Genomic DNA, 18,643 nt, shown 5'->3' with positions numbered 1-18,643 from the left:
TTAGGAGGCTGAGGCGGAAGGATCACAAGTTCAAGGCCAGCCTGGGCAACTTTGAAGCCTGAGCCCATCTCAAACTAAAAAGGGCTGGGGTTTTAGTTCTGTGGTGGAGTGTTTGCCTAGCATATGTGAGGCCTTGGGTTCAATTCTCAGTACTACCGGAGGGGGGCAGGGGGGGTGGTTGGGAGGAGGAGGTATTTGTGTGTGTCTACAGTAAAGAAAAATATTAATAGTACAAATGACACTCAGATGTGAGCTCTACTCAAGAGATTAAAGTCTGAAAAACATGATTCTAAAGGGTGTAGTAACAAAAAATGAGCCCTGAGCCCCATCTTCACACCTGAAGCTCATAAACACCAGAACCACCAAGGTATAAGAGTGAGAAAATCCTCCTTCCCCTGCACCGCCCCCTGCAGGCCACAGATGGGTAATGTCCCCTCTGCCACTGATAATTGCTGTGACAGGATTTTACCAAAGGAGAAAATTTGAAAATTCTCAGTTCAATTCTTACCATCTCAAGGAAAAAAAAAAAAAAAAACACTGAAGCTGTTACCAATGACATATCCCAAATTGCCATGGATTCATGAAATACCTTCCAAATCAGCAAAGATTACAACAAATTCTTCTGAATAAAAACTTCATCTGATCACACTTCTAATTCATGGGGAGGGAAGCTTTGGAGAACTATGTCCCCAGACTTAAAATGGAAGTGGGTTTTGGCATGACTCAGTGCCTCCAACAGCACCTGGATAGACCCTGAGTGGTCTCTGAGTAATAGGTGGTCCACACAACCCTGCCTGCCAGTGTCAGATGACAGCACCTGTGTGGGATCCACAGACCCAAGCAAAGAGTAGACGTCCGGAGGGCAGAGGGCAGAAGATCATCCATGCAAGTCGTGCTGACCCTTTTTGGGACCCCTTAAAAGCCCCCACACCCTTTCGCTTGAGACCATTTGGCCCAACAATGTTATCCCCAAAGTAGGAAGTGTGGGTTCTGGGTTCCCAGCACCTCCAGCTGCAGCAGGCTGAGGAAGGCACAGCTGTCTTGCCTGAGGCTGTGTCTCTTGTGAAGGAGAAACATCCGGCCAATTCCATCAAGAATGTCAGTCAAAATCCCAGGGAGGGGTCAGTCAACTCAGCCTTCCTGTCCCGCTAGCTCTTACATCCTGGCAGTGGGCTCTTGGGCACTCCTCAGCCAGGATAGAAGAGACCCAACTCCCAAGGGCTGTGGTCTTTGTTGTCCCTTGTCCCCACACTTCTCTCCCACCTAAAACTGTGGGCTGCTGGCAGGCAACCTGAGGGAGGCTCAGGGCCTTGCAGGATGTGACCCAGGATGTAGGGACCCTCAGGCTCCTACAGAGAGATATGCAGAGGTGAAAGGGCAAACCTGTTTCTAGTCTCCTTATCAGGAGTGGCGGAGTGAAAGGGAAGTGGGCAGCCCCAGAGGTCAGGCTGGGGGGGTCATGGCTGGGGCAGGGCTAGGCCCAGGAGACCTGAGAGGAGACCCTGCTACACAGGGAAGAAAGACAGAGGGGAGAAAGGGAGGGCCAGACAGGGAAGGTCCTGGGACAGCCCAATATATGTCCCTTTTCCAAGGGGAGGAGCCACTTGGGTGACCAACCATTCAGTTTTGCTTAGACTTTGGGCCTTCCCAGATCACAACTCTATTTCAAAACTAGGATGGTTGGTTACCCAAGAGGCAACTGTCAGACTCCCATCCCCACAGCCCACTTACCCCTTGTATGAATGTCTTCTTACTTCTCCCCTCCCTTCACGCTTCACCCAATATTAATGCAATGCCTACTTTGTTACAGGCTTTTCAGGCAACAGAAATTCACCAGTGAAAAGACAAACATGCCTCCCGCCATCCCAGAGCTTGGAGAATATGCATCCTGCAAAGCCCAGGTAGAATCCTTACTCCGCTGCCACCTGCCCAAAACAGCCCAGCCTGGGGCCTCTGGGGTTTGTTTCTGTAAGCCCTTCCCCAAGGGCGGGGACTGTGTCTAAGTCACTGCTCTGCCTCTCTTAACTTTGTGTGCCTAGCAAGGACCCTGAGCAGGGAGGTGCTTAACATGTGATTTAGGTTGGGGAGTCAGGTATTGAGGGCAGCTTGAGGAGATGACCCAGCAATCTGTCGATGCTTGAAGCCCTCACCCAGCCCCCACCACAAGCACACACCTAAACCCCAGGGGCACATCTGGATTTGGAGTGACGTTCTCCCTGTTCCAGCACAATAAGACTGACCTGTCCTCTTTCAGCCCCCTCACCCTTCTTAGCAGGAGAACAGGAAGGGGACCCAAGGCAGATATGTAGGCAGACTCCAGTCTACATTGGGAAAGGTGGCTGCTGCGATGGGTGGGTTGAGGGGAGACAGGAGCTGACTTGTCTTCCCCTGACCAATACACCTTGGCCTCAGGATCCAGAATCCTGTCCCCTCAGTGATCTCACCTACAAGGAGCACATAATAATATGTGGCTGGGGGCATCCTGGGGAGGCAGAGCCAAGCCTCTGCTCCTGCAGCTGGAGGAGCCAGTGGCAGAGGTCAAGCTGCTGGTGGGGGGTGGGCAGGTGCCTAAAGAGGTTGGGGTTCCTGCTACATCTGTAACAAACTCCTCTGCCCAAAGAAGGAGGAGACTGATCACCAATGTCACCAGGGATTATAATCCTCCAGTGGGTAAGAACTGTGCCCTGCAAGGAAGTGTTTCCAGTGGACTCAGTATGGCTTGTGGCCAAGGTCAGATGAAGCCTGGCCCTCCCAGGCAGGAGCCCCATGTTTCTGTCCTGCCCCCTTGTGGCTTTTTATCATATTGCAACACACAGGGGATGTAAGGAAAGCAGGAATGTGGAGGTCCGGATGGTGACTGAGTTCAGCCCGCTGGACACCCCAATTCTGGGGTCTGGTCTTAGAGTATCATTAGGATGGGACCCCTGAGTTTTCTGGGAGCAGCTGGAACCCAGCCACTCCCAACCAGCTGGGAAGAGGAAGAAAAGAGCAGGATGTGGGAAGACCATGCCAGAGAATACGGCAGCCCGGGTCCTGATGTGTACTCTATGCACAGCCACAGACAGCCAGGGGAAGCACAAAAGAAACCTTGGAGTTTTTATTTTTTATTTTAATTGAAACTCAGGTGTCAAGATTAAATCATAATCGTAATCCCCTCTTCTTGATCCCCTTCTGTTCCCAGGACACCTTCACACTTTCATTTATTTAATTATTCACTTACCTATTTTTCATAAGTCAAACTCCTATGAACAAAATATTTTCTTTATTTTTAAGCAGCAGGGGCTCCCTTTTCTTCCAAAGGAAATTTACCTGGAACCCCAGTACATACACAGTGGAATTCCTGTGGCTGAAGTAGAGGTAGGGTCTGGCTGCTGCCTGCTTGTCTTCTTCCCCAGTAAGCCTGAGTAGCCCTTGGAATTCTGTGAACATGCCCTACACCAGCAGCACCCACAGGGCAGGGACTTGTCTTCTCTATTCCTATGCCCCAGTGATCAGTGCATGTCCAATCTGGTGCTATTTCAACAGATGTTAAATGAAATGTATTAAATAAGAGAAACATGTTCCAATAACCACCCAGCTCTGCTCTGTGGAGGGGACACCACAAAGTGCCTATGTCCCCAAATGCCCCCCACCTCCTGTCAGTCTACCACAGTGCCTGATGTTCCCCATCACCCTCCAGTCTGACCCTGCAAGTCCTCCAGTACCCAAAACAAGCTCCTTCTTCCTCTGCCCAAAGAGGGAAGGGATTGATCACCAATGTCACCAGGGACTTGTCACCATGAAGCTTGCCCAGTGCTTTCTTTGAACCTGTAACCACTTTCTGATGCAACTCTCCTCCATCTTCACATTTATTCAGCCTTTTCCCTAAGTTGCTTGCATACCTGCCTCACTTCCCCAAACGTGTAGACAGTGCACTCATCCAGGGTAAGGGCATGACATGCTTGACCTCAGCATGCCTTCCCATGGTAACATTCAATGAATGAGTGTTGGAGGAAGAAGGAAAGGTCTCCTGATGCTTCTAAGGACACTGTCTCCAGAAGGTCCTGTTCATATTTTCCAGGATGAGTACCTGGAACTAGTTTGACCTCTTATGACATTAAGTTTATTGACTTCACAAATTATCCCCAAGAGAGCACAGAAGGGGATTGAGAATAGAAGAGTTTTGGTGGGGAAAGGGCATCTAGGGCCCAGTGATGCATGCAGAGGATAGGTCCCTGTCCCTGAGAAAGGGTCAGAAAGTATGGCTAAGGAAGAGCTGTTGGTAGGGACAGCAAGAGCAGAAAAACACTAGAGAAAGGTACAGTCCTGCAGCACACAAGTCTGCCTCCCCATGCCTGTTTCCAGTGCCTGGCATGCTGGGTCAGAGGAGACTGGTTCCCTTTTTCTCCCCCGCCCCCCAGAACATCTGGGGCTGCATCAAACATAAAGATCTGGTAAAGAAAACTGTTATGGAAATATGTAACCGTGAGACATTATCAAAGGCGTCTTTAAAGTCCCCTTTCAACCACCCCCACCCCGCCCTTGGCTTGGGGGGTTCTGGAAATTGGAAAACTGGGAGACGATTACAGGACCATCAAAGTGGCCGAAATTCAATCCATTCTGCAGGTTTAAGGATGGCTAGCAGACCCCTGCCCCAGCCCAGAAGACTGCAAACCCACTGTTTAAAAACCAAATCAACAGCATCATCAGATCCGGGTATGGTGCAAACAGACTTGCCTGGATTTCCCTTACTTGGGGAAACCTGAGAAGCCAGGCCTTGGGGAGATGCCTGGCCCTGGGGAGGCTCCCAACTTGCAAGGCTTCTATCTCCTCCCCACCCCACACCATCGCTTTTGGGCATGTGCCCTTTGTCTTCATCCTTTTGATGCTTCTCTTCTGCATCTTTTTGTGCCTATTCTTTCTCCATCTTTACATGCCTCTTCTTCCATCTCTTTTTATTTCTTTCTCTGTTACATCTCTCTCCTTTTTCTCTCAGACTCTTTCCCTCCCAGAATCTTTAGTGTGCGTGAATGTCCATCTTTTTGTATCTTTCAGCATTCTGTCTCTAAAATTCTCTTTCTCTCTAACCTTTTTTCCCTTGGCCTCTCTTTAATTTTTTTTTTTTTTTTTTTTTTTTTTTTTTTTGTCCTTTTCCTGCTTGTGAATTTCCTGTGACTTCAGACTATGTAGGAGGTGAGGGTTCTCTTTGGCTGGTTTATTTACCAATGTAACTCTCCCAGATGTCCAAATAAAAATGACCCCTCCACACATGCCCATCTAGGGATCCTTCTCCCAGTGACCATCATCAAGAGCTGTTCATGGCAGCAATATAAAGTACCAGCTTGCTCGGGCACACAAAATAGACATGTGGTTTTACCTAGGAGCAGGCTCTGCAGACATGGAAATTTATGTCAGTCGGGGTGGAATGCTACAGTACATAAAACTGATACAGGCAGAGAATGTCCACAATTTACAATTCTTTTTTATGTGGAGTGAGAGAAAGAAACTATAATTTTGCTACTAATAAAACTCTTCATATTTATTTTTCGATGGGAAGGCTTATCTCGCTGCACATTTCTCGTGGCCAAAACCATGAAGACTTTGTTAGACTGAAGGTTTGTAATTTTACAAAAAGTGCTAACTATATTGGCTCGCAATCACTTGGCGTTTAGGAGGAAATCTCTATTTTGTCATTCATTCTAAAAGAAGCGCCTCGGAAAGACAAAGGGAAACACACACACATATTTATCGAAAATTAGAATTGAGAAAGGAGAAGAGAAAACGAAAGCACACGCACAGCCCGCGCGCGGCAAGAGCCCTAGGAAGGCAGAGGAACCCAGGCCACCACCCGGTGCGGACCACAGACAGGCTGCTGCACTTCGCTGCCTGCCGGACTGTCGGACGGTTCACCACTGCTTGTGGCATGGACAAGTGCCCGCCGAGAGTGGCAGCCGTGGGATCAATACAGCCGGCACCCACCGGTCTGTCGGGGGCTGCGGGTGAGACCGTTAGTTTGTCGCGGGCCCCGCATGCTACGCTCCCGGCTCTCACGTTTCATCACCAGCTGAGGTCCTGGCCGGCCTGGTCATGCGATGGCACCCTGTCGGCTGCGAGCCACCTACCAAGCCCCAAGTTCACCAGTACTGCGCGGGTTCCGCTCCCGTGCGCCCGGTCCGACGCAGGCCCCAGGCTGCGGTGCTGAGTCCCCAGCCCCGGCTGGAGAGAAGAGCGCGCCGCGGGCTCGACTCCCAGGGCGCCCCGAGGCTCCTGGAGGTCCGGGGGAGAAAAAACCAAGCGCCTGTTCCCTTTGATCTGATTTTATAGAGACTTGAAGTTGACATTGAACTTTGAATGCTTTTTATCTATTTCAATCTCTCTCTCTCATTCCCATTTTAGAGAGGCACTCCTGAGCCCGCGCGACGAACCATCCCTCTGGGCTGGCGAGGGCGCGCGGGAAGGACCCGGGCACAGGGATCCTACCGCACCGCGGCGCGAGGGTGCGGGATCGACGCTGGTCACAGCCCCTTTCCCACATCCACATTCAACTCCTGGAGCCCCACATACCTCTCCTTTCCCCCGCACGCGCCCGGCCTCTCTCTGCAAAGTTGGCGCGGGAGGCCGATGCAAGGTTGCGGCGCCGAGAGAGACCCGGGCGCCTGGAGGCTCTGGGCGCGGAGCCGGAGAGGAGCTGGGAGCCGCTGCCGCTGCCGCTGCCGCCGCCGCGCTTCGGCCCTCCCTCCCTCTGCAGCCCCCGCACCCACGCCGAGACTCAATTACTTTCAGGTGTGGACCACTTAATAAAATAAATCTTGCGGGCAGGAGGCAAGTTTTCAGGGGCCAGAATCAAAATATCAGACTTCGAACTCTTAGAGGGGTTTCCCTCAAATACCCTACTGTGTTGGTAGAAAGGGGGAAAGGGGTTCAGAAACAGTGTCTTCCTGGGGTGATACTGCCCTTGGCTGGTTGGGAAGGCCCAGAGACTTTCTCCTTGTTTCTTTCTGTCTTGCCTTGTCTCGATCTCACTGTCCCTGTTCTCTGTACATGAGAGTGAAATCAACAATTGATTGATTACTGTTAAACCAGCCAGAGCCCTGGAGCTCTGTCTGGGAAACACAGAAAGGGGGAAAAAAAAAAAAAACCTGAAAGCTGTCTCTCCCTCTTTCTGCTTCTCCTTTGTCTTTCCTCCACTGGCCAACGTTCTACTCATCTGCGATGTCCAAACTTGGTTTTGCAATGCTCCAGGGAAACTCTAGGGCTTTGTGAAATGCTCAAAGTGAAATAAACTTTAATTGACATTAATGATTTAACTACAGGTTATAGATGCCCTGACTGTGCAGGGAAGGCAAGAAGGATGTTGATGGACCTAACAAATCATCCCAAGTGGTCATCACAGCTCCCTGAGTTAAGGAAGGATGACTTCAGATAGTTCAGGGCTCAAGAAAAGAAAAATCAAATTCCCAGGAGGGCGAAGGAAGGTTTGGGGCCAGGGAAGGCTCACCCTGGCAACTCTGGGCTTCTTTCTTCCATCCCCTAATAGGCCTTTGGAGGAGGAAAGGAAAGGATTTCTCTCTTCCCACCCACATTTAAAAGCCTTCAATAAGGTGCAGTTTACACTGAACAAAACAAACTGGTTCCTTCCCTGTTTGCTTAGAAATTAGACTAAAGGGAATTTTCATGTAACTTTCCTGGGAATTTGGGTGGATATAAACATGCTATGTATCATGGTTCTGGTCTTTTAGAGGAGTTACTCACCCAAAAATCTCAGAGGGCCCCTCACTTCTCCTCACATCACCCGATCTAGGACACTGCCCTTCTGAGCTCAGCGAGGAGAGTCCCAAGAGGTGACCAGATGGCCAAAGCGGAGGGCAACTCACCCTCACAGCGCCTGAGGAGGGACCACATGTTTCCCGTACAGAGAACAAATCTGCCCCATTAAAGAGTTACTCTGTTGGGGAAACACTGATGCGATATTGGAAACATGCTGGGTCCACGGTGAGAGCCGGAAGGAGAGGCAGGTTTTCTCAGGAAGACAGTGAAGACCAGTGGGTGAAACTAATTCCGACATGTCCACCCTCACTTGGCCCAGCAAATTGAGGGAGGGATTACTGACCAAAACATCCGCACAAAGCAAGCAAGACCAGGCAGCCATGGTGCAGTAACTGAAAAGTATCCAGGACAGAAAGGGAGGATAGGTTATGAACTCCCATTTTTACCCCAAATACAAATTGCAGAATCACATTGGTTACACATTCACATTTTTACAAAATGGCATATTAGTGACTGTTGTATTCTATGTCATGAGCTTTGTAATGTTTTGAACAACCAATAAAAAAAAAAAAAAGAAAGGGAGGATAGGATGGTGCCTGTGACTGAGGGGCCAGCTGGGGGAACTTGGCCTGTCTGTCTGCGGTTGGGGCTGAAGTGGAAAGGAACCTTGAAGCCTCCAAGTCTACTTCCCAGAGCCTGAACTTTATAGCAAATAATTCCACATCTTGGGCCCCAGCAACACTACAGATCTAAACAGCTTATTAACAAATGAAAAATATAAAAATAACAATTGCCTCTAAGGGGGAAAAAAAAGATTAAAATCCCCCCTCACATAATTTGCAAAATAAATAGGTGAGTCCATATGTATGAGGAGGAAAGGGCTGTGTCCTCATTTGTTGTGTGCTCTTGACAAAAGTCCTCTCTCCAAGGCTTCTGATCCCTCATTTCTAAAGAATACAGCAGAATAGCAGTGGTTCTCAAAACTTTAGAGTGCATGAGAATCATCAAGAAAAAACTTGACAAAACAAAGATGGGTGGGCCCCACTGGGCCCCACCCCAAGGGTTTCTGATTTAGGAAATCAAGGGTGGGGCCCAACAATCTGTCTTTATAATAAGTTCCCGGATGCGGCTGCGGCTGGCCTGAGGATCATACTTTGAAAGACTCTGGGCTAGATGAGGTCTAAGTGCCCATCCTTATCTAATCTTCTGCTCTCTCCTAAGCTCCTCTTGTCTCCCCAGCACCCTCTGGAGTGTTTGAAGTCAAATAAGAGAGTTTTGGTGTTTTACACCCAAGCTTGAACCCCTGTCATCAATGTAGAATAATTCTTTCAGCTGGACAACAGGAGCTGGTCACCCTGCCCCAGTGATCTCTGAGTGCAGATATTCCAGTTTGAATTCCCCCTCAGCTGGCTGATTATAGGACCTGAATCTTCCAACAGTGGCAAATGCTGGTTTTCTTTTGTGCCAGGCAGAGCTGGGCCTAATCCTAGCTAAGCCTGTTTTGTAGATGGTTGCCTTCAGAGGTACATCTCTGGGCTCCTCAATGTGGCCTAGTGTCTGCCAAACACTTGCCCCAACACACACACATACACACACGCGCACGCACATGTGTGCACACATGCTCTTATGCACACACACTTCGCCACACACGGAGCCCCCAGTCAGGAGAACTAGTTTTACTTTGATGTACCTCTCACTGCACATTTGTTTCAGCTCCTCTCCTGGAGCCACAGTCTTATTTATCTTCTTGGCATGGGTTCTTAGGATACTTCCATTCAGGCAGCAGCAAATTCACTCAGCTCCACTGTTTTATGAAGTTTATCAAACAGCAAAATATCCTGTCTCTTTGTCCAATAGATCTGGTGTGAATGTGCCTACAGATCTGCTTTCGCCCAGATGTCCCAGGGTCCGTTTGTGGTTATAGATACTCTCCCCTGTGAGGACCCTGTGAAATCCAGGGCTTGCCTACCTCTCACTACAAGGGGCCCCTGATGCAGGGGCAGGGTTCTGAGACTTCTCCTAGAGAGATACAGACCCGTACTCCACACATGCGTGTGTTATGTTCACATCCCACCAGCAGAGCTCCACGTTCCACGGCAGGCTGGCTTCCCTCTACACCCCCATCCCAAACCTCCTGGCACAGTGCCCAGCCAAAGGCAGGAGCTGCTTCTAAAATCATCACTGTCATTTCAGTTCAAAACTTTGGGGCCTTTTTGGAGAAGGCCTCCTCCCCTGCAGGGCAGGCTCAGGCCCTTTGCACCACTATAAAGGGACTGGGTATTTCATAAGTACCACAGGGACACCCAAAACAGCCACAGGCCTGGCCTTCCCTTTGTCTACTGCCCCCAGCATTCTGCTTGCTTTGTAGGAATCATGCCAACCCCAGGGGCTGGGCCTTCTACCTCTGCCCCCACCTTAGGCCTTTCAGCAGAGTCTTGAGTATCCCACACTCTCTGAGGGATGAGAGAGACTGCAGCCAGCTCCAATATCACTCAGCACCTAGCACACCCAGCACAATCACCTGAATGGCACTGGTCACAGGATTCCCAAGCCCTCTTCTCTCACCCTACCCACTTACAGAGATCCCCGAAGTCCAGAGAGTAGTCCAGGGCTTTGCAGATGCCAATGTACGCTGGGGGCTTAAGGACGACTTCCTACATGAAAATCTGGCTCAGAGGTTCAAAATGTCCCCTGAAGAAACATTCTGGTCTCCTGTTTCCAGAGAGCCAACAATCCCTCCAAATAATGCCAGAGAGCAGGCCTCTGTGGCACTCACTCTCTGGGCTGCTGATCCCACACCATCTCCCCCACCTCATCCCCATCAGGCAATATGTCTGGTCATTTCTTCTTACTAACTCCTCTTCCCCCAGCCATCCCTCTCCATTCCCTCAGCCACACACCAATGCAGGCCTTTGTCCCCTCATGTCCATCTCCTACCTCCTGAGTAGGTCCCCTTCTCCCATGCCTTAAGGCTACCTTGGGCAAGTTACTTTCTCTGTTCTTCATTTTCTCATCTGTAAAATACAGATAATAATATCTCTGTTCGAAGGAGGTTAGAATTAAATAAGATAATGTACTTAAAGGGGTTGGTCCATAGAAAGTGCTCAGTAAATGTTAGGTATCATCATAATTGTTATTCTGGCCAAGCTACCAACATTATTTCCCCAAAGCACACCTCTTGTCCTCCTGCTAAATAGCAACAACAGTAGTAATAGGAGCCCTTAGATGGAGCCGGGTCCTGCTCCTAGCGCTTTTCAATACTCCTCAATGCCTCCCCACTGCTTAAAGGAAGGCAGGCTCCATTTTTCACACCTGCTACATTCTTAGCCTGCCCAGTCTGTCAAATTGTCGTCTCTACCACACCTCACAGAACCCTCTGCAAGCACCTTCCTGTGTGCCCATGCCTTGTTCATTTCACATGAGGCCAGCAACTGCTCTAATCCCAGTCTGCCTGCATTTCTATGGCTCTTTGTGTTTTCTCGGGCTGCAATTCCAAGACCTCTGAGGATCCTGGGAGTGGGGCAGCTTTGCCTTGGTCACAGTTCAGGGATTGGTGCTGATGTCTTATAACCGTGGGGTGGGGTGGGGGGTGGGGTTTCCACCTTCTCCTGGCAATAACCCAGCAGGACACCAGCCTCCTCCCATTTCTCAGCAAGGGCAGGCAGCTCACATTTTACCAAGCATCTTGTATTTGTAGGTAATTGTTCGTAGAGCTGAATCTTGTTTCCCTAGAATAAAAGCAAATCTAATAAGAAAGATCCATCCAGACTCTGACTCAGGGAGCACGTTTAGCCCCTTGTTCTGCTAAGCAGGATCTCAGCCCCATTAAATCCTGTGGAAGGAAAGGAGAGCCCTGGTCTATCTGGGATGACTCAGGCATCAGATGGTGTAAAGCTACCATGCACCTACCTGGGTGTCCTGAGCTCAGCTGACAGCACTGCACTTAGGGAATTCAAACACAGTTTCACACCTCTGCAAAGTACAGAGAAGGGATGAGGCTGCTTCCTCCCGCCACTCACGCGCACTAAAAAACCATGGCGCCTTGACATCAGCTGCCAATACTGAGGGAGCCCCTCAGAGTTTGCCTGCTATGATGGCTAAGCACCCATGGTAAAGAAAACCAAGGCACACCTTGTCCCCATTCTGGGGTCTCCCCAGTCTTCCTCAGGAGAGGCAGTGTGACTGTCATTGCCTATTGGGCTTTGACACTTGCTTGCCAGGCACCCCATTAGGCCCCTTCAGGTCCTCTGAACCCATCAGTACAGCCGCTGCTCTGGCTCACATTTGCCACTAGAGCCTTACCCGAGGAGGTAGCAACTTGGGTGTGAATCCCTGCAGCATGCACAGTGGTGGGATATGGGCCATTTTCTGAACCAGTCTACAGTAGCCAGCCTTTAAAATGAACTCCAAGGAGCCTTGTCTTGTGAAACCCTTGCCTATATTAAATTAGGACAAATCTGTGTGACCAGTAGACTCTGGCCCAAAGCGGCAGTGTGTAAGTTCCCAGGCCAGCTCATAACCCACATTAAAGCTTCCACTCATGTCTCTTAGGCCATTCACTGTGGGGGAAGCCAGCTACCTGGTTGTGAGGACATTCAATAACCCATGGGGAGAGACTCACATGGAATGTAATGGAGGCCTCCTTCCAACAACCAACACCAACTTGCTAGCCATGTGCACAAGCCACTTGGAAACAAGTCCCCTAGCCCCATTTAAGCCTTCAGAATACTGTAGCTCCAGGCCAACATCTGAGCTGAGGTCCTGAGAGACCTCAAGCCAGACCCACTCAGCCCAAACTGCTGCTGAATCCCTCCCTGACCCACAATCACTGACTGTTATATTAAGTCGCTAGGTTTGGGGGTGACTTGTTATGTAGCATTTGATAACTAATACACATCAGTTTCTCCATATGTGAGATGGGAATGTTAACACCAACTTTATAACATTGTAAAGATTAAACAAGATGGTGTTTGCCTGGCACAGGGCAGGTATTCTGTAATAGTGAATGTTATTAATATTACCCACCCACTACCCCTCCTTCCCTGGAGAATCCAGAGGGGGATGTGCAGAGGCCCATCTATCCTCTGCCCCTCCTCCTGGTTCCTTGTAAAGTTCAGGTCCAACCTCCCCTCTGTTATCCTCTGCTCAGGAACAGACCGTGGTGTGGAGTGGGTATGTCTATGACATGATGAGGAGCTCCTTCTAGAACTCTGGGGTGAGTCCATTCACATTTCTCAGGGTGTTCAGTGGTATATGTTTGCATTTCTTTTGAAGGGCCCCAAATCTGATAATTACATACTTATTAGCCCTATAAAATAACAAATCTGGAATCTGCACTCTGGAACCAATGGATTTCCTGCTGAAATGAGTTCAAGGGGTGCCCTGGCCAGCACTCTCTGTAAAAGGCAAAATGTGGCTCCAAAAGGCTCACAGACTGCCTCACCCAACCAGTCACACAGTCTGTCCCCTCCACTCAACTCCCTACCTCAGGGCTCCCAGACAATGAGTGATTGTATTTTCTGTTCTCCTCCTTGTTGTCATTGTCTCAATGTCTGCCTGCTGGGTAAAGGTCCTGGGTTCCCCACCCTTGAAGTAGGGGCACTTCCCAGGACCTGGGGCTTTCTCCTCCCTAACACCCACTTACTGAACACACTGCTTAGGGCTGTGTTCACCAGACACTAGGAACTGGACTGATGCTTCTGGAGCCATTCTTGCTACTCCTGGAGTGTCTCTAGATTCCTGTATAATGCCCCTATCTTTTCTCTCTTCCTCTTATCCCAACCCAAACTCTTCTTCCCCAGGATCAGCAATATTCAACAAATCTTATTTCCCCCAACTTAGCTTCCTCTCTCTCATTTGTGGGATGTTCTCTCCAGGATGCCCTCTTTCCCTGGGTAACTCCCATTCAACTTTCTGGATTCAACCTTGGAGTACCCCCGTGACCAGCTGTCCCTATGGCTAGGATAGACATCCTTCTTGTGGCCTGCATGGCCCTCTGTGCCCTCTCTCACCTCAGCACAACTGTGCTCTATAGTGTAAATGCCTATTGCTTTGTGTCTCTCTCCTGCCAGTCTGGAAAAGCCCTGAGAGTAAGCGGTCCTATCTCTGGCTCTGTCCTCCACGCAGTCCTGCTGTCTGGCACATGGCAGGTATTCAACAATGGCTCAATGAGCACATAAATTCATCAAATTAATTAACCAAAGTGTTCAACTGCCCAGAAGTCTAAACCTGCCCTTTCTATTTTACACCGAGAATAAGTTCATCAAAAACTCCTCCACAAAATGACTCCATGATCCATGCAGGCATTTGCCACAGAATCCATTTACCTTTACTCAAAGGCAGTAAGTCAGATAATAGGACAATCAGGCCCTCTGGACACTGCCACATCACAGACATAGCTCCACCTCTCTGCTCCCCTCCTCCCATTCCATCCCAACCAAGTGAGGATTCAGGCTCAAGAAACATCTGTATAAACACTCACTCATTCAGTCTAGTAAACCACACTACAGAATCATTCCTCCTAGTTTCTTAGTGGAGAAACTGAGGCACAGGCAGGCTAAGTGGCTTTCCCACTGAAATACAGCAAACCAACAAAGAGGAAAATTAGCTCTCCAACCTCCCAGCAATTTCACCCCAAAGCACAGACTTCAGCCTGGATTGTTAGAATCCCAGGCAAGGATCCTAGGTATCCACAGCACAAACCTCTTTTAAAAATATCATGGATGAGGAGGAAATACCGGATCTGAAGGTTTATTTACCATTCCTTAGCTTGACCTTCCAGGAAGAATGTCACTAATGAGAAACAATCTACTTGGGCTCCCAAACCCAGAATTTTCATAGGGATCAATTTAGGATTTTGGTGTCTAAACAGGATAAGGGTAATGCTGACTGTCTTTCCTTTGGAGAAAAAGAAAAAAAAAAAAAAAAGCAACTGAGTTTTTCCTGTCTAGAAGTTCTGCCTATGTGAAGCAAATCTCAGACCTGAGCTTACATTTCTCCCAGTATTCCAGCCTCCCTGGATATCCACTGGGAGAAGAAGGAGGGCATTGTCCTTCATGTGGTGAACTCTGAGGGAAGTAGAAAATGAAAGGGAAAGAAGTAGCTGGAACTTATGATCCTTAATTAAAGAACTGACCTTATACTTGAGCCAGGGGCCAGGAACTCTACTCTCAAGACAGATTCCATCCTAATCCACTTCCAAGCGACAGTTTGCTTCAATGTAAATGAGACATTTGCATTTCAGAAAGTGTAAGCACCATGCAGGCAGGGATCACATCTGTCTTGCTCTCTGCTGTATTCTGGTACCAAATGCCTGTCACCAGCAGGTCCACCTATTAAGTGAAGGAATTATACATCAGTCAATAAGTATTATTTCCATCTAAAAAGTAGTGTTTCCCAGCAGATGAAAAAAAAATAAGTTTTTCTTATTACTGGACCTAGAATTATCTGGATCAACTATCAGCTCATCTATTACCCTATGGATAACAGCAGTGACAAATGCTACAATTGAACTGGTTATTAAATAGCATGAATGGTAAACTCATAAATTTTCTTAAAACTCTGCTCCACATCTGAGTTGGTTGCAAAACCACTCAGGGCAACTTGACTCAAACCAATTCTGTCTGCAGCTATTCAGGCCTCAACCTCCCTTTTGAGAAGTCCAGCCTTCCCATTGGGATAACAAGGGTGCACAATGAATGATTCTAACTTTGTTATGTTGGCTGCAGGAGGGCTTGAGAGAGTCATGCAGAGTGGGGGGACCATGGAGTTGAGGGTAAAAACTGGCTTTGGCTGGGTACAGTGGCACTCACCTGTAATCCCAGTGGCTTAGGAGGCTGAGGCAAGAGGATCACGAGTTTAAAGCCAGCCTCAGCAAAAGTGAGATGCTAAGCAACTCAGTGAGACCCTGTCTCTAAATAAAATATGATATAGAGCTGGGAATGTGCCTCAGTGTTCGAGTGCCCCTAAGTTCAATTCCTGGCACTCCCTCCCCCCCCCGCCCCCCAAAAGCAAAAAAAAAAAATCATGGCCTTTGATCCACCCTGAATATATGGCTCTCTACTGTGACCTCAGGTTCTTTCTCTGCAAAACAGGATAATATTTGTGCCTACTNCACAACAACCCCACAAAGTAGGCACAAATATTATCCTTGTTTTGCAGAGAAAAAAACTGGCTTTGTCCACCCTGAATATATGGCTCTCTACTGTGACCTCAGGTTCTTTCTCTGCAAAACAAGGATAATATTTGTGCCTACTTTGTGGGGTTGTTGTGAAGGTTAAATAAGTCAACTGTATGCAGAGTACATGAAATAATTTCTGACACAGTATAAGTACTACATTTAAGTATACGTACTTATAAAATAAGAATCTCTGCATACCCCATGATCTCCCAACCTGCCTAAGGAGGAAAGTTTGATAACTTGGAGGTTCTACTTTTGTGTTTTCTATGCACCTGTTCCATCAAATTCCCCCAGACCAGAGACAGATGAAGATACAAGTTTGCACCCATGTTGAAAAGGAGAGCTGGAGAGTCTCCATTGCATGATCCTGGGAGAACCCTCACAGGAGGGGCAACTCCACAAACTCACCAGACTTAAACATAATCTGGGTCATTCTGTCTCCTTATTTAAATTGGTCACACCTCCAAGTGGAAATTACTTCTGTCCCAAGAGTGAGGGTATGCCGGGAAGAACTTCTAGGCTTGGAAAGGGGTGTGGGTCCCTGGGAAAGCAGAGCTGAATCTCTCTGCTCAGCTGCAGCCTCAGGACCATTCAGTCTGGAGTCAGGACTTTCCACCAATTCAGTGATGGAATCCAGATATCTGGCTCTGGTTAAATCATCATTGTCATCATCTCTTAACACAGGACATCAAAACATGAGTGCTTCTCAAATACCTCATGTCCACACGTATGGCCCATTTTTATGATTGAAGAAGATTCAGAAAGATTATCATTTGAGGAAAAATATGCTATTTAATCCAGACTGACTTGTTTTGATGTGTTGGTGACATCTTTCCATCTCATACTTGCATCCTCCTAATTAGCTGCTTGATAGCTTTATTGAATAGGTGTCGTGAATTACACATTCTCCTCCGAAAGTCAGTAACATCCAATTAACAATTATTGAAAAACCTTATTTATTATGAATGAAAGTTGGTTGCCAAAGCTAGGGTCCACTGGACTCTGGAGAATGGATCCCCCTGGTAAGGCTAGAGGAAAAACTAACTTTGAGCTCAGCCTTCCTGTAGGCTGGGAAATACTAGCCCCAGGTGCTCCCATTTCTCTGCCCAGTCTGCAGTCTGTGATTAGGGGCCCTAACGGCCATAATGCCTCCAATGTGGTGTTTAAACCAATAAGGCTTCAGAGAAGTTATGGTATGTTTAATAATTGCTTAATGACTCCTTGTGAGATGCAAGGCTTCTGGTTCCTGTTTGGCCTTGATTTACAGCCCAACTCTGGCTGAGGACAGCCAAGAAACCCCCTCTAAGCCTCCAACGGAAGAGGGAGGTGTTCACACCAGGCCTCTTGGATTCCTTTAAAAATTGAGAATTCAAATGAAATACAAATGATGTCTAACTCCCCACCCCTCTCTCGCTAGTCTCTAGGGCACTGAAAATATAAATGATTTAACCCAGACCTAGGGTTCCTCAATCCATGGGCAGTGATACAGGTCCTAAGGCCTTTTGGTATTTCTTCCCAAATCTTAGATAGGGTAGAGGTCATTTCTCTTTTCAGAAATGCTAAACTCTGTTGGAGCATGGTAGTATATACCTCAAGCCCAGTGACTCAGGAGGCTGAGGCAGGAGGATCACATGTTCAAGTTTCCTCCAGTTTCCTGGGCAACTTAGTGAGACCTTGTCTCAAAAAAATAAAATAAAATAAAATAAGAGTTGGGGTGTGGTTCAGTGGCAAAGTGCACCTCGGTGGGAGGGACCGTTAGAGAAGGAAAAATGCCAAGTTACTGCCCTAATCCAATGTTTCATTTTGACTGGAGATACCCCAAATCTCAGGAGATGGGTTTCTACCCTGACCCCTCCATGATGACAGGCCTAGATGTCAGAGCCCTGGGGTCTGAGCTGGTGATAGCCTTTCTCCAGTGAGTTCCCAGACACTCTGAAACAGTCACTCACTCTGCCTATTGCTGAGGGGAACAGCAGTTCTTCAGTTCCTCCACCTGCTCCAAAAGCTGCCTCTGCCAGACCCTGTTCAATCCTGAGCTGCACCTGGGAGCCTCTCTGTCTTCTCCAGCCCTCTGCTCTGAAACTCACCAGGAATATTTAGAAAGATTATGGGACTTATTCTGTCCATTTCTACAGTCAGACGTGGACATGGAGACTGGTTCACAGCTGCACAGCTGATTAGTGACAGTATGCAGGCCCACGCTCCCCAGGCCCCACTTGCAATTTACAGCTCTTTCCACACAATGACCCCAATGACTCCTGTCCCTAAGAGGTCCCTAAGGGATATGTGCTGCTCTGGGAGGGACCTTTATCCAGCTCCCAGTTTAAAAAGAGCTAGGTAAGGGGCAGCTCACCCCTGCACCAGGCTCTCTCTCCTCCCAAGCATGCAGGAGACTAGGTCTAAGGGAGTTTATTGGGATCGGGGTCTGCCCCTACAGTCCCCCATCCCTTCGCGAACAAGAGCCCGATAGGGGGGATATCAGGACCAAGGGTGCAGCTCTGAGCGAGGGACTCACCCAGAGAGGTAGACAAAAAGGTTTCTGACCTCGAAAGGAAGCAGCCTTCCTTCTCCTCTCCTCCAACTGCTTGGGACACTGGGCTTGGGGTGAATCAGGGGGGTTCCCGGGCTCCGAGGGGTTAAACCGCGCGGTGCCGCACGTGACGTGGATAGTTCCAGCATTAAGTCAGAGGAGCGGCCCCCTCCTCTGTACCCCCCTCG

The sequence above is a fragment of the Marmota marmota genome, unplaced genomic scaffold (assembly GCF_001458135.2).
Source record: "Marmota marmota marmota unplaced genomic scaffold, marMar, whole genome shotgun sequence".
NCBI classification, from domain to species: Eukaryota; Metazoa; Chordata; class Mammalia; order Rodentia; family Sciuridae; genus Marmota; species Marmota marmota.
This window is presented reverse-complemented; position numbering follows the sequence as displayed.